Source organism: Sceloporus occidentalis, unplaced genomic scaffold, assembly GCF_023333645.1.
Source record: "Sceloporus occidentalis isolate IW3139 unplaced genomic scaffold, rSceOcc1.0.p SCAF_11, whole genome shotgun sequence".
NCBI lineage: Eukaryota > Metazoa > Chordata > Lepidosauria > Squamata > Phrynosomatidae > Sceloporus > Sceloporus occidentalis.
This window is the reverse complement of record NW_028316991.1, coordinates 15555858-15567262: the sequence shown is the minus strand read 5'-3', so window position 1 is coordinate 15567262 and position 11405 is coordinate 15555858. Positions and strand designations below refer to the sequence as shown.

The window sequence follows — 11405 nt, the reverse complement described above, 5'->3', positions numbered from 1 at the left end:
CACCCCAGGGTATTTTAGATGCTGATAGTTTAACCCTTTCCATGCACTAATCCTACCACCAACCCTTGTCAAAGTTTGGGATAGTAATTGTTTTTGGTGTTTTTTTCACATACTTTGTACTTCAGGTGTGAAATTACAGCTCCTGGTATATGTTGCTGTCACACAACACCCAGATATGTGTCCAGCAACATCTCCTGAGTACATTGATACCCCACATGCATGGGTTTGTCAGATTGTTTGGGGGCAAAAGGGCCACATTTGGAACATGAGCAATTCAAATTCAGTAGGAATTTTACATCTGGGTAAAGAAAAATGCTTGTACCCAACTATCAGTAGGGACAGGTTACAAGAAAGCCTGGCCTATCTCCAAGAAGGGATTTGATCTAGCACCTTAAGTGGTCCCTCATGCCACGGAATGGACACAGGGGTCACTTGACAGTGCAAATAAAAACGCTTAAAAATGGTGGAGCAAATAAAAGCTAAAAAACAGTAAATGTAACAAAAAATTAAAAAAAAATACAAAAATGGAGCAGGAACAAAAAAAAAATTAAAAATGGGAAACTGTGTGATACAGCTTGAAGCAGTCACCGACACAGAGTGCAGGTTTTCCAGGGCAATCTGGACAGTAAAATGTGGTGTCCTTTCTTTGCCCCCTGCTGTAGCATACCCTGCATCTCTTTTGGGGATTCTGCTTCTTTGCTGTAGGGGGGATTTTAAAAATAAAATGGGTAGCCCCAATTCTGTTGGTTCCCATCACTACTTGGGGACCAGGTGCATCACGGTACAAGATACCTGAAATTACTTCGAGCTGAAACTGCAAAAAAGACAGCTTCAGCCCAGTGTCTGCTTTTTTGTGCAGCAAAAAAGCGTTATAGGTTGCAATTTGCATTAGATAAATTGCAACCTTCTTGTACCAGGCCTTTGTCTTCCTCATAATGAGGTAGGGCTGTAGGAGTTGATCTGACAGATCAACTCCACCCATGTGCTTGTTATAGGCCCTGATGCACACTGGCTTTGTAGTGACCCCAGCTCTGCCACGGACAGAAACCTCCACGGTTCTCTCATCGTGGATGGTGCTCAGCATGCACACCTCTTTTCTGTCCTTGAACTTCAATGCCAAAAGCTCCTCTTGGCGTAGAGCTGAGGTCTCCCCCTTTCCTAGCCGGGTTCGTACCAGGCGTTGTGGGAAACCCAAGCGGTTCTTTTTTATAGAACCGCAAGCTACCGTATCGAAACAATACAGCAGCTTGAACAAAGGGACGCTTGTATAGAAGTTATCTACATACAAGTGGTAGCCTTTGTTCATAAGGGGGAATATTAGGTCCCAAACAATCTTGGCACTGGTGCCCAGATGATCTGGGCAACCTGGAGGGTCAAGGTAGCTATCCTTACCCTCGTATACCCGGAAGGCATGAGTATATCCTGTCTCGCTCTCGCAGAGCTTATACACCTTCACTCCATACCTGGAGCGCTTGGAAGGAATATACTGCTTGAATCCCAACCTTCCTTTATATTTCATTAGGGATTCATCCACGCAGATATTTTTTCCAGGTGTATAAACCTCTGGAAACCTGGCAGCGAGATGGGTAATCAGGGGGCGGATTTTGTACAGCCTATCAAACTGGGGGTCCTCCTTAGGGGGGCACAGGCTGTTGTCGCTAAAATGCATGAAACGAAGAATCATTTCATACCTTTGCCTAGTTATAGTTTGGGCAAAAATGGGGGTACTAAAGATGGGGCTGGTGCTCCAGTAGGAGCGGATGGAGGGCTTTTTTATAATGCCCATTAACATTGTGAGTGCCCAGAATTTAAGAAATTCTGGCACGTCAATGGGAGTCCATGGCTGTTTTGCCCAAAAAGAATTAGGGCTAGCAGCACGGTGCTGCTGGGCATAAATGTTTGTTTGTGTGACAATGTCTCCCAAGACATCGTCTCCCAAAAAAACCTGCACAAATTGCAGTGGAGTGAATCCTGTAACATCAATATTGATGCCAGGAATTCCAGAAAAAGGAGGGATAGCTGGCTTGTACCTATTAGGCGCTACCCATGCCTCTGGTGCACTGCCACGACTACGTGTGGTAGGCGTCCTAACAGCCACAGATACATCACTAGATGTATCTGTGAACTGACCAACGTCAAAATCTGACGCTGTATCAGTGGCCTCAGAATCTGTGGCCAAAAAGGCATACGCCTCCTCAGCCGTATACCGCTGCATGGTAAGAATTGCAGCAAAAATAGTGGGGAAGGAAAGGGTTAATGGCTATAATAAAAAATAAAAAAAAAACCTAAAAAAAGTAAAAAAAACTAAAAAAAGTAAAAAAACATGTAAAAAAAAAACAACCCAAAAACAATTGCCACTATGCAAGATCACTGTTTATGCAGTGATCAATGGCAATGAAGGGGTTAATATTATATGGGTGGCTCTTATAAGAGCCTTTGGATCAATATATATATATTTTTATTAGGGAATACCTGAAATACCAGAACACACCGATCTGTCTCTCTCCCTCACTAGAAGCAAGTGAAGGAGGGGGGCAGATCCAATACTGATCAAAGGCAATGTTTAGAAAACATTGCCTTTGATTTATCAAATCATGATCACTCTTATGAGTGATCTGACCACTAGGGGTGTTATTCACTGGATGTCCATGACATCCAGCAACACCCCCCGATGATGTCAGCAGGCTCCGCCCCCCGGCTTGATGGGCGCCGCCATCTTGAAACACCGCGTGTGTTTCGAAGACACCGGCACCGGGAAGGTAAGTTGAGCATTTAGGAAGCGATCGCGAGTCGCTTCCTTTGCTAAACAGGTGTTGCAAAGATGCCTCGATACTGAGGCATCTTAGCAACACCAGCTAAGCAAAGGAAGCGACTCGCGATCGCTTCCTAAACCCGTTTTTCGGCGGCGGGCGCCGCCATGTTTGAAAGACGTGCAGTCTTTCAAACATGTTTTTTTTTTGCTCCTAGGAGCGATCGGGGGGGGGGCGGGAATGTTTTTTTTGGTGTTGCTCAATGCCTCGATGTCGAGGCATTAGAGCAACACCGTTTGAGTGAAAAAATCGATCACGGATCGATTTTTTCACCCGTTTAAAGACGTGCCGGTCCTGGCACGTCAATTGTCATAATCGTCACGATTTTCAGTGACGTGCCCGGACCAGCAATTGTCACGAAGGGGTTAAAGAAAAGCTGTGAAGACTACTTTAGAAATGATAAAATATGTAATATTTTTAAAGAAAAAAATATATAATGGATCTTCCTCAGTAATGCACTAAGTGTTTTTGCTTTGCTTTTATGGTTACATTAATTTTGTATTTTGTGTTTACTTTAACCCCTTAAGGACCGGGCTCATTTTTCGTTTTGTACCCTGTGGGACCGAGGCTGTTTTGACACTTTTGTGGTGCTTGTGTTCAGCTGTAATTTTCTCCTCACCCATTTAGTGTACCCACATAAGTTATATATTGTTTTTTTCAGGACAAGATGGGCTTTCTTCAGATACCATTATTTTGATCGTATCATCTTATTTACTATAAAAAAAATTAAAAAAACATGGTGAAAAATTGAAAAAAAACCACATTTTATGACTTTTATTTGAAAAATCTTTTACTCACCTAAAAAAGCAAGTAAAAAAACTAGCTAAATAGATTCTACTACTTGTCCTGAGTTTAGAAATACCCAATGTTTTTATGTTTTTTTGCTGTTTTTTGTAAGTTATAGGGCAATAAGTACAAGCAGCGTTTTATGATTTCCAAATCTTTTTTAACAAATCTGGTCAGTCTGCCTCCATCTCCTCTTTGGAACATCTTTGAAGCCGGTTAACTCAATTTAACCCATTCAAACCATATATTTTTGAAAACAAGACACCCCAGGGTATTCCAAATGCTGTTATTTTAACCCTTTCCATGCACCAATTATACAACTACACTTTGTCAAACTTTGTAATAGTAATTTTTTTTTATTTTTTTTCCACACAAATTGTACTTTAGTTATAGATATACAGGTGCTGGTATATGTCACTGTCAAACAACACCCCAATATGTGTTCAGCAACATCTCCTGAGTACAGCGATACCCCACATGCATGGGTTTGTCAGATTGTTTGGCTGGTAAAAGGCTACTTTTGGGGCATGCGTAATTCAGGTGGTCATTTGGTCATTGTGCCTCCCTCTCCTCTTTGGAATATCTTTGAAGCCGGTTAACTCAATTTAACCCATTCAAACCATATATTTTTGAAAACTAGACACCCCAGGGTATTCCAAATGCTGTTATTTTAACCCTTTCCATGCACCAATTATAGAACTACACTTTGTGAAACTTTGTAATAGTAATTTTTTTTATTTTTTTTTCACACAAATTGTACTTTAGTTATAGATATACAGGTCCTGGTATATGCCACTGTCAAACAACACGCCAATGTGTGTTCAGGAACATCTCCTGAGTGCAGTGATACCCGACATGCATGGGTTTGTCGGGTTGTTTCAGATTTAAAATGCCACATTTGGGAAGTGCGCTTTTTTTCGCCATTTTGGTCAGTCTGTACCTATGCCCTATCTTTGAGCTAGGCCACTCCAATTTACCCCATCAGCCATTTTTTTTATATATTAGACACCCCTTGGGTATTTGAAGTGCTTTTATTTTAACTCTTTGTTGAGATTTTTGAGAAATTTTAGCACTTGCTCAAAATAATAAACTTTATTTTTTAATTTTATTTTATTTTTTTAATACTTTTTTTATATTTTTTTTTACACATTTTGCTGGTACTGGATGGTTCATCTAGTGACATCACTGCATAATTATTTTTAAATGTTAGCACATTTTTTTTTACATTTTTTTTCCATTTTTTATTTATTTTTATTTTTTTTGAATATTTTACTAATCACATAGTGATTAGAAAGCTGGGCTCCATTGACTTGCATGGTTGAATGCAGTACCTGTATTCAACCAGCAAGTGGAGCCAGTTCTCTAGAGGGTCTGGAGACCCTCTAGCGAACTTTTTCGTCTTTATTGTTTTATTTCCCGGGCCGCCGCCATCTTGCTTGATGGCGAAGATCACCGGCAGCGGCGGCTGTGACCGCTCTCCGGAGCGGTCACAGCCCACCCAGAGGTAAGTGTTTGGTGTCGCTGGATGCCTCCTGATCGAGGCATTCCAGCGACACCATTTAAGTTTAGGAGGCGATCGTTGATCGCCTCCTAAACGCTTTTAAAACGGGCGTCCGCCGCCATACAATGTATGGCGGCTGTTGACGCCCCGGGGAGGCCGTTTAAGCGTTTAATCCTTGATCACTTTCTAAGCTTATTTAATTTTTTGACGGTTCAGGACCGTCAAAGGTCATTTAGTGACCTTCTTGTTATGACGGTCCTGAACCGGCAAAGGTCGCGAAGGGGTTAAATAGAAAAGAAAATATATAAATCTTTTTATATAGGAAATAAACTGACGCTGTCTACAGTCTCTACGGGATATATTTCATATTCACTGCCTTGGAAATCTTGACTGTTTCATACTAGTGCATGTTCATTGACTGTTCTCTGCATCAAACACACTCAAAGGAAATCAAATATAATAAGACAAGACTTTTTCAATAAGGAAGCGAAGAATATCCATTGGTGAAGTAGCATTCTTTTTAAATCCTATTTACTTCATAAATTAATCTGGAGATTAATCTGGAGATTACTACTCCATTAGTAATGTATCCCATGTTATATAATGAGATGTGATATGTTATATCAATATGACACCTTCTTAGTAGAGCGCTGACCTTTACAGTATTTTTGGTTATATTAATTGTACTCTGGAATTGGTTTTAGTTTCATTTGGTTGCCAAATGTACCCTACAATTAATCACCAGGTTTTGAAAAGTATTATTAGTAGTAAGATTATTCGAGCAAGCATTTTGTCAACATTTTTTTCATTGGCTGTATGTCTCATGTGTTGATGATAGCCTGGTAACAGTTTACAGACAAAATAAATTTAGCTAGGTACTTATTTTTTTCTGGATTAACTAGAGTAGACACAAATGTATCTGATATTCCCAATCGCTACTAGACTTGCGTACATGGACCATTTCGGTCTATTTGTTTTCGTACAAAACTCTAGCCCACACGCTTACTGCTTGCCACCATTGGCGTCTCAGTCACCTCTCACTTTCAGTCTATTTCCAAAAACTACTGCCTACATCATAAAACATCGCTCACATTTACCCCTTCTTAACAACTCATCTTAGCTGTCTCCCTCATACTCATCTTGTCCCCTTATAGTCCATCATGAATGCTACTAGAAGGATCATTTATCTTACGCATTACTTTGCTTATACTTCTTCCCTCATTTATTCTCATACAGGCTACGTGGGCACTTCATTTTAAAAGCATGACTTTTCTCCTATGAAGCTCTATGCATTTAATCCCCAAATACACATTCCGCTGCTCATCTGATAATATTTTCCTGTCCTCTTCTGTAACTTTTTCCCTCTCATGTTTGTATACAAGACTTTTCAAGGGCTACCTCATATTTTGTGATGTCCTTCCCTTCTCTAGGCTTTCGTAAAATGTTTTTTAACCTGCTTTTTCCCAGCTTTTGTTTCTGTAAATCCAAATTATGTGATGCACTACTGAAATAATACAGTAATACTCGGTTTGTGTGTAGAGGTTCCGTATTCCTACCTGTGACGCCCATTGAGCTGTGTAGAGATGCTACCTTGCCAACAGGGAGTCTGTATTATTGCGGAGTTAGAGAGTTTAGTCCTACTAGCCACAAGGGTGCCAGAGCTATATGGGACATACAGTATTGTTATAGATTCTAGTTCAACATGGCAAGTATTGTCTTGTTACCATAGCAACTAATGGAATGTTCCAATCAGCAGGAACATTTTGTTGGTTGTTATGTGACAGTACCATATTTCAAATGCTGCTCCATAATGACTTTTTATGTAACAATTAGCTAACAAAGTGTAATTATGTCCTTTCATGATTTCCACGTGTCACTCACAAATAATGGTAACACAAGGACGCCATTGTTATAACGACTGTTGTTAAAGGTGTGTCTAGAATCTTTAGTGAGATATTAGATCTACATTTGTAACTTATATATAGTTCTTTAGGTAACTAAAACTTTTCTTCTATACACAGAATTTGTGACTTTTCAGGTTTTAGAACACTGGGATGTGTTCAAAGCCATCAAACTTCAGGAAAGAAAAGAGGGGTTTGGGTTGTGAAGAGGAAATAGAAAATCACTTAAGATACATATCTTTTTTTTTTTTTTTTAATACATTCCCTATTAAAAATATATATTGTTGGGGTATCATAAAATGTGTACAATTAGTGAATGTATTATACATATATGGCATACTTTTATTTTACTTCTAATCAATTACCTTCTTATTTAAAAAATGGTTAATCCAAATAATTATTCTAAAACAACTCTTTTAAACCAGTAAGCCGGTCAGATAAATTATATCTACAATGTGCCATGTGGTCATCCACTTATGAATGGAATTTGCTAAATTACTTCAAACTACTTACTCATTTAAATTCTAGATTAATTGTGGTCTTCATAATGGTTGCATTGAAGAGCACTTACAAAAACAACAGGGTTCTAGGTTATGTGTAGAGTATTTTTCATATATAAAGCATTGCATTTATCAACAGAATATTTTTTTTTTCAGTTTGATCTTTCAACAATAAAATGACATTGTGTTCTTCCAGGAGAAGTTGTTGTTTCTTTTGTTCCCTAAAGTAAATGCTCCGTATGAGATGTCTAATGCCCATTCAATCACGGGGTAATTAAGAATATATTTTGAATTTAGTTTTTATTACAAAAGACAATAATGGTTAGGTTGCTTCTAGCGAACGAGCTAGTCAATGGAAAAGAAGTTGCATACTGTTACACCGATGAATAGCCAAACACACAGGAATCCAAACGCATGTAAAAGAATCAGTGTGGATGAATTATTTAGCTGTTCAGGCTACATTATAATTTATTTTCCCTGCTTGGATTTTATTTTATTTTCACTAGGGTTAAGGTAGCTGCTCTGAATTTGGTGGTTCCTTGTTTTTTGTCGATTGAAACAGCCACATTTCTGTGCGTTCAGTAGAGAAACATGCAAATAATGTATACGTTCTATTGGCTTAATGGATCCCAATCATACATCGGTGATTACAATGCAATTTCTATATAAAGTGTGCTACATGTAGCAAAATGCTTAGAACGTTGGCCTCCTGATTTAGCTCCAGGGTAGTAGAATTCCATTCAGTGACTGTAATTAGCCACAGTGCTCTTTAGTAGACGTTTTCCCAGCAAGCAACATTTTGGGGCAGCCGTAGAAGAGCGTTGTTTATAGGAGCGAGGTCTTGGGGTATTTGTAACTTAGCGGGGTTAGTCTCATCTAAAACACATATGACACACAACACGCACAGTTCATTCCGGTTGAAATCTCAATTTACCGAAGGGGACTGATTAGCAAGCCCAATCAGGAGGCATAAAAAAAGATCCACGTGTGATGTACATGCTGCAGATCATGCTCTGTCTATGCCCAAAACTAGGGGAATACCACTAATAAAAATGACATATAGTACACGGCAATTTTGCCAAAATGTATTAAATTTATTCATTAAACATCCTCAGTGATTAGTACATTTCTGCATTTGTACGTTAGAAAGCTGTAAAGCTACAGAAAGATCACAACGAATTCATATGATGTTTCAAACCCTAGTGAGATGTCTTTGTTAATTACTATCATGCTGAGAGAAGAAATTCACATTAAATTTACAGTCTCTCATACTGTTAACAAATGGTCCATATCACAGGCTTGAGCTACACTGATATTATAGAAAAGGGCAGCTGGAGAGGCAAAGGATTCAAATCAGTGAGCATGGCACCTATGATTGCAATATAAATCCAGGGGATATCTCGTGAAGTTACTCCAACCACTGTTCAAGCTTTGAAGGTACCCAGTTTAAAGAAACAAAACCCAAATAACAGCTTGTATCACTCGCACAGTCCATATTCATTATGTTATAGTATACCGCTGTATAGTTTGTAACTCAATATACATTAAAGGACATAACGGTCCTATGGATTTGCCATGGCATTTTTAGAAGCAAGTAATAATAAAACAGTTTAACAAGAAACTGTATAATATTTTGTCCACTGATTAGGCAAACTGCTTTTGCTTACCAATGGCTTCACTGATTTTATACACCAATGTTTCAAGCCATATGGGAACCATGGCTGACTCTGATGAACCCCTAGGGCAGAGTTCCAGCATTTGTCCTGTTGTAGGAGACCGGAGAGCCCTACAATTCTATTTTTTTTTTATTTCTCTCGCTTTTTTCTTCTCTTAATTTAGTTTTTCTTTATAAAGTGTTCCTTAAAGTTAAAAGGATATTTGTGGCAAATGCACCTTGATGGTATTGAAAAAATAGAAAAAGGTGGATAACATTTAATAAATATTACAGTGTAGAAATCCACTTTTGCCTATAATATGTGGCAGTGTGATATGATTGTGTAACACTGTACAGGACATGTTAAGATGTATATCATTTGATTATGTGACCTCTACATACAGTATATGTCTGTGATTAATCATCACATTTATATGTGGTCTGGAACCTTGTGGAAAACATTATTGCCTCTTATTTGCCTGAAAACCTCACTAAAATCTTAAAATAACACATTTTTTTATTGGTTTAGCTTTTAAACAAACTATATGATATATTACCTGAAGGAGGGACTTAAGTAGTCTTGAAACCTTGCAATCCAATGCAACGAATTTATCAAATAAGATTATGATCACACAGCATAATTAAAGAATAAAATAAACCCTATCAAATACCTACCTCTCCAGGAGGTAAGCTCCATCCAACATTGTCTTTGGGTGCATGGAGGGTAGACAGTGAATGTCACCATCCAACCCCTTGGACCCCAGGAATTCAGTAGTGAAGGACCTGTTTTGATGTATAAATAGGCATAACACTATTCTGAATCTAAGGTGAGACCAAGGACCAATTAAGAACCGAGTGTTTACTGCAGGAAAATTGGCAGACTAGGTGGGCCAAACGGCCATATTTTTCCAGTCTTCTGAAATTAAAATTAAGAAACCAACTTTCCACTTCACTCAACACAGTCCTCAAAACAGTCAACATTGAATGAATTCTAAAACTACCCAACTGACAACCTAAACCTAGACAATTTTTCTTATGCATTACAATTTATAAACAGATGCCATTATTTTGAAATTGATCCATGCTCTTTGGACCTTGAAACAAAAAACATAAAGTAAAACATTTGAAATGGCATTGACCATACTTACAGTATTTAATTTATTTAGGTATCTGTTTGGAACTTTTTAAATCTTTTTTTAAATTGAATTGTGAATGTGCACATAATATGATTTTTTTATATCAATTGAGGGCAAATTTGTCTCAAAAATTTCCATTTTCACATCTTCACTAGATCAGCGCTGCATCACGGCTTAGTAATTATAATTTTAATTCAGTATACTGAACATTCCGGTCAGGGTAACGGATTTGTTTGGAATTGTTTACAAAGTAGTCATTGTGTTTGATCTGCAGTGCAAGATGATGAAGAATACTAACCACCTGTGTGTCACACACTGTCACTGCCAAATATTTTGAGAGATTCATCAGATGCACAGTATTGCATTTTAATAAACAAAGAAAGTCACAACAATGTAACCTCAATAGTTGCTATGAATGTCTCTAAAACTAGTGATGGTCACCTGGCATACCCTGGGCAATAGAATGCATCTGCTAAAATCCGGGTTCTGAAAATGACAACTCATACATTATGTTCATACTTGCACTGATTTCATGCCTAAATTAATATAAGATAATATGAGAGAGTGGTAAATAAATGGAACAGCCTGCTATCAGAAGTGGTAGAGGTTAATACAGTTGGGGAGTTTAAACATGCATGGGCTTAGGCATAAAGCTATTCTGAATCTAAGACAAGAACAAAGACTGATTAAGGTTTGAGTAGACGGGGCAGGAAATGGTCTGCAGGAGTTGCAGACCAAACAGCAAAGCACAATCATAGACAATAACGAGTTTGAGTTCCATATCAAAGGATCAAACCAGGGTCACATGAGCAAGGAATGGTAGATAGACTGGGAGCAGAAACGTGAACAGGGGCAGGTACAGGTATGGGTTCGGGTTCATACTTAGGGTAGGATCTCTGAGTTGCAGTAGGAGTAGCTGTCTCCAAAGTAAAAATATAAATTAAGGGGATACAGCCTTTTAAGAGCCTCTTCTACTCGCGTGCGCGTGAAGTGCGCCTCACATCTCCTGGAGGCTACACGGTCGAGGGAACTTCAAACAGAGGATGCACAGCCACCCGTTACCCAGGACAGTGGCATGTCCTGTAATATTATGTTTACTGATGGTTGTTTTGATATC

At 38.6% G+C, this 11405-nt stretch overlaps 1 non-coding gene across 1 annotated transcript; it reads right to left on the bottom strand.

Annotated features, from left to right (window-relative positions):
• Nucleotides 1–314: 314 nt before the first annotated feature.
• On the bottom strand, nt 315–444 carry LOC149305629 (small nucleolar RNA SNORA35). Its single transcript, XR_016271759.1, has one exon. It is a non-coding gene; the product is annotated as a small nucleolar RNA SNORA35 (small nucleolar RNA).
• Nucleotides 445–11405: the final 10961 nt, after the last annotated feature.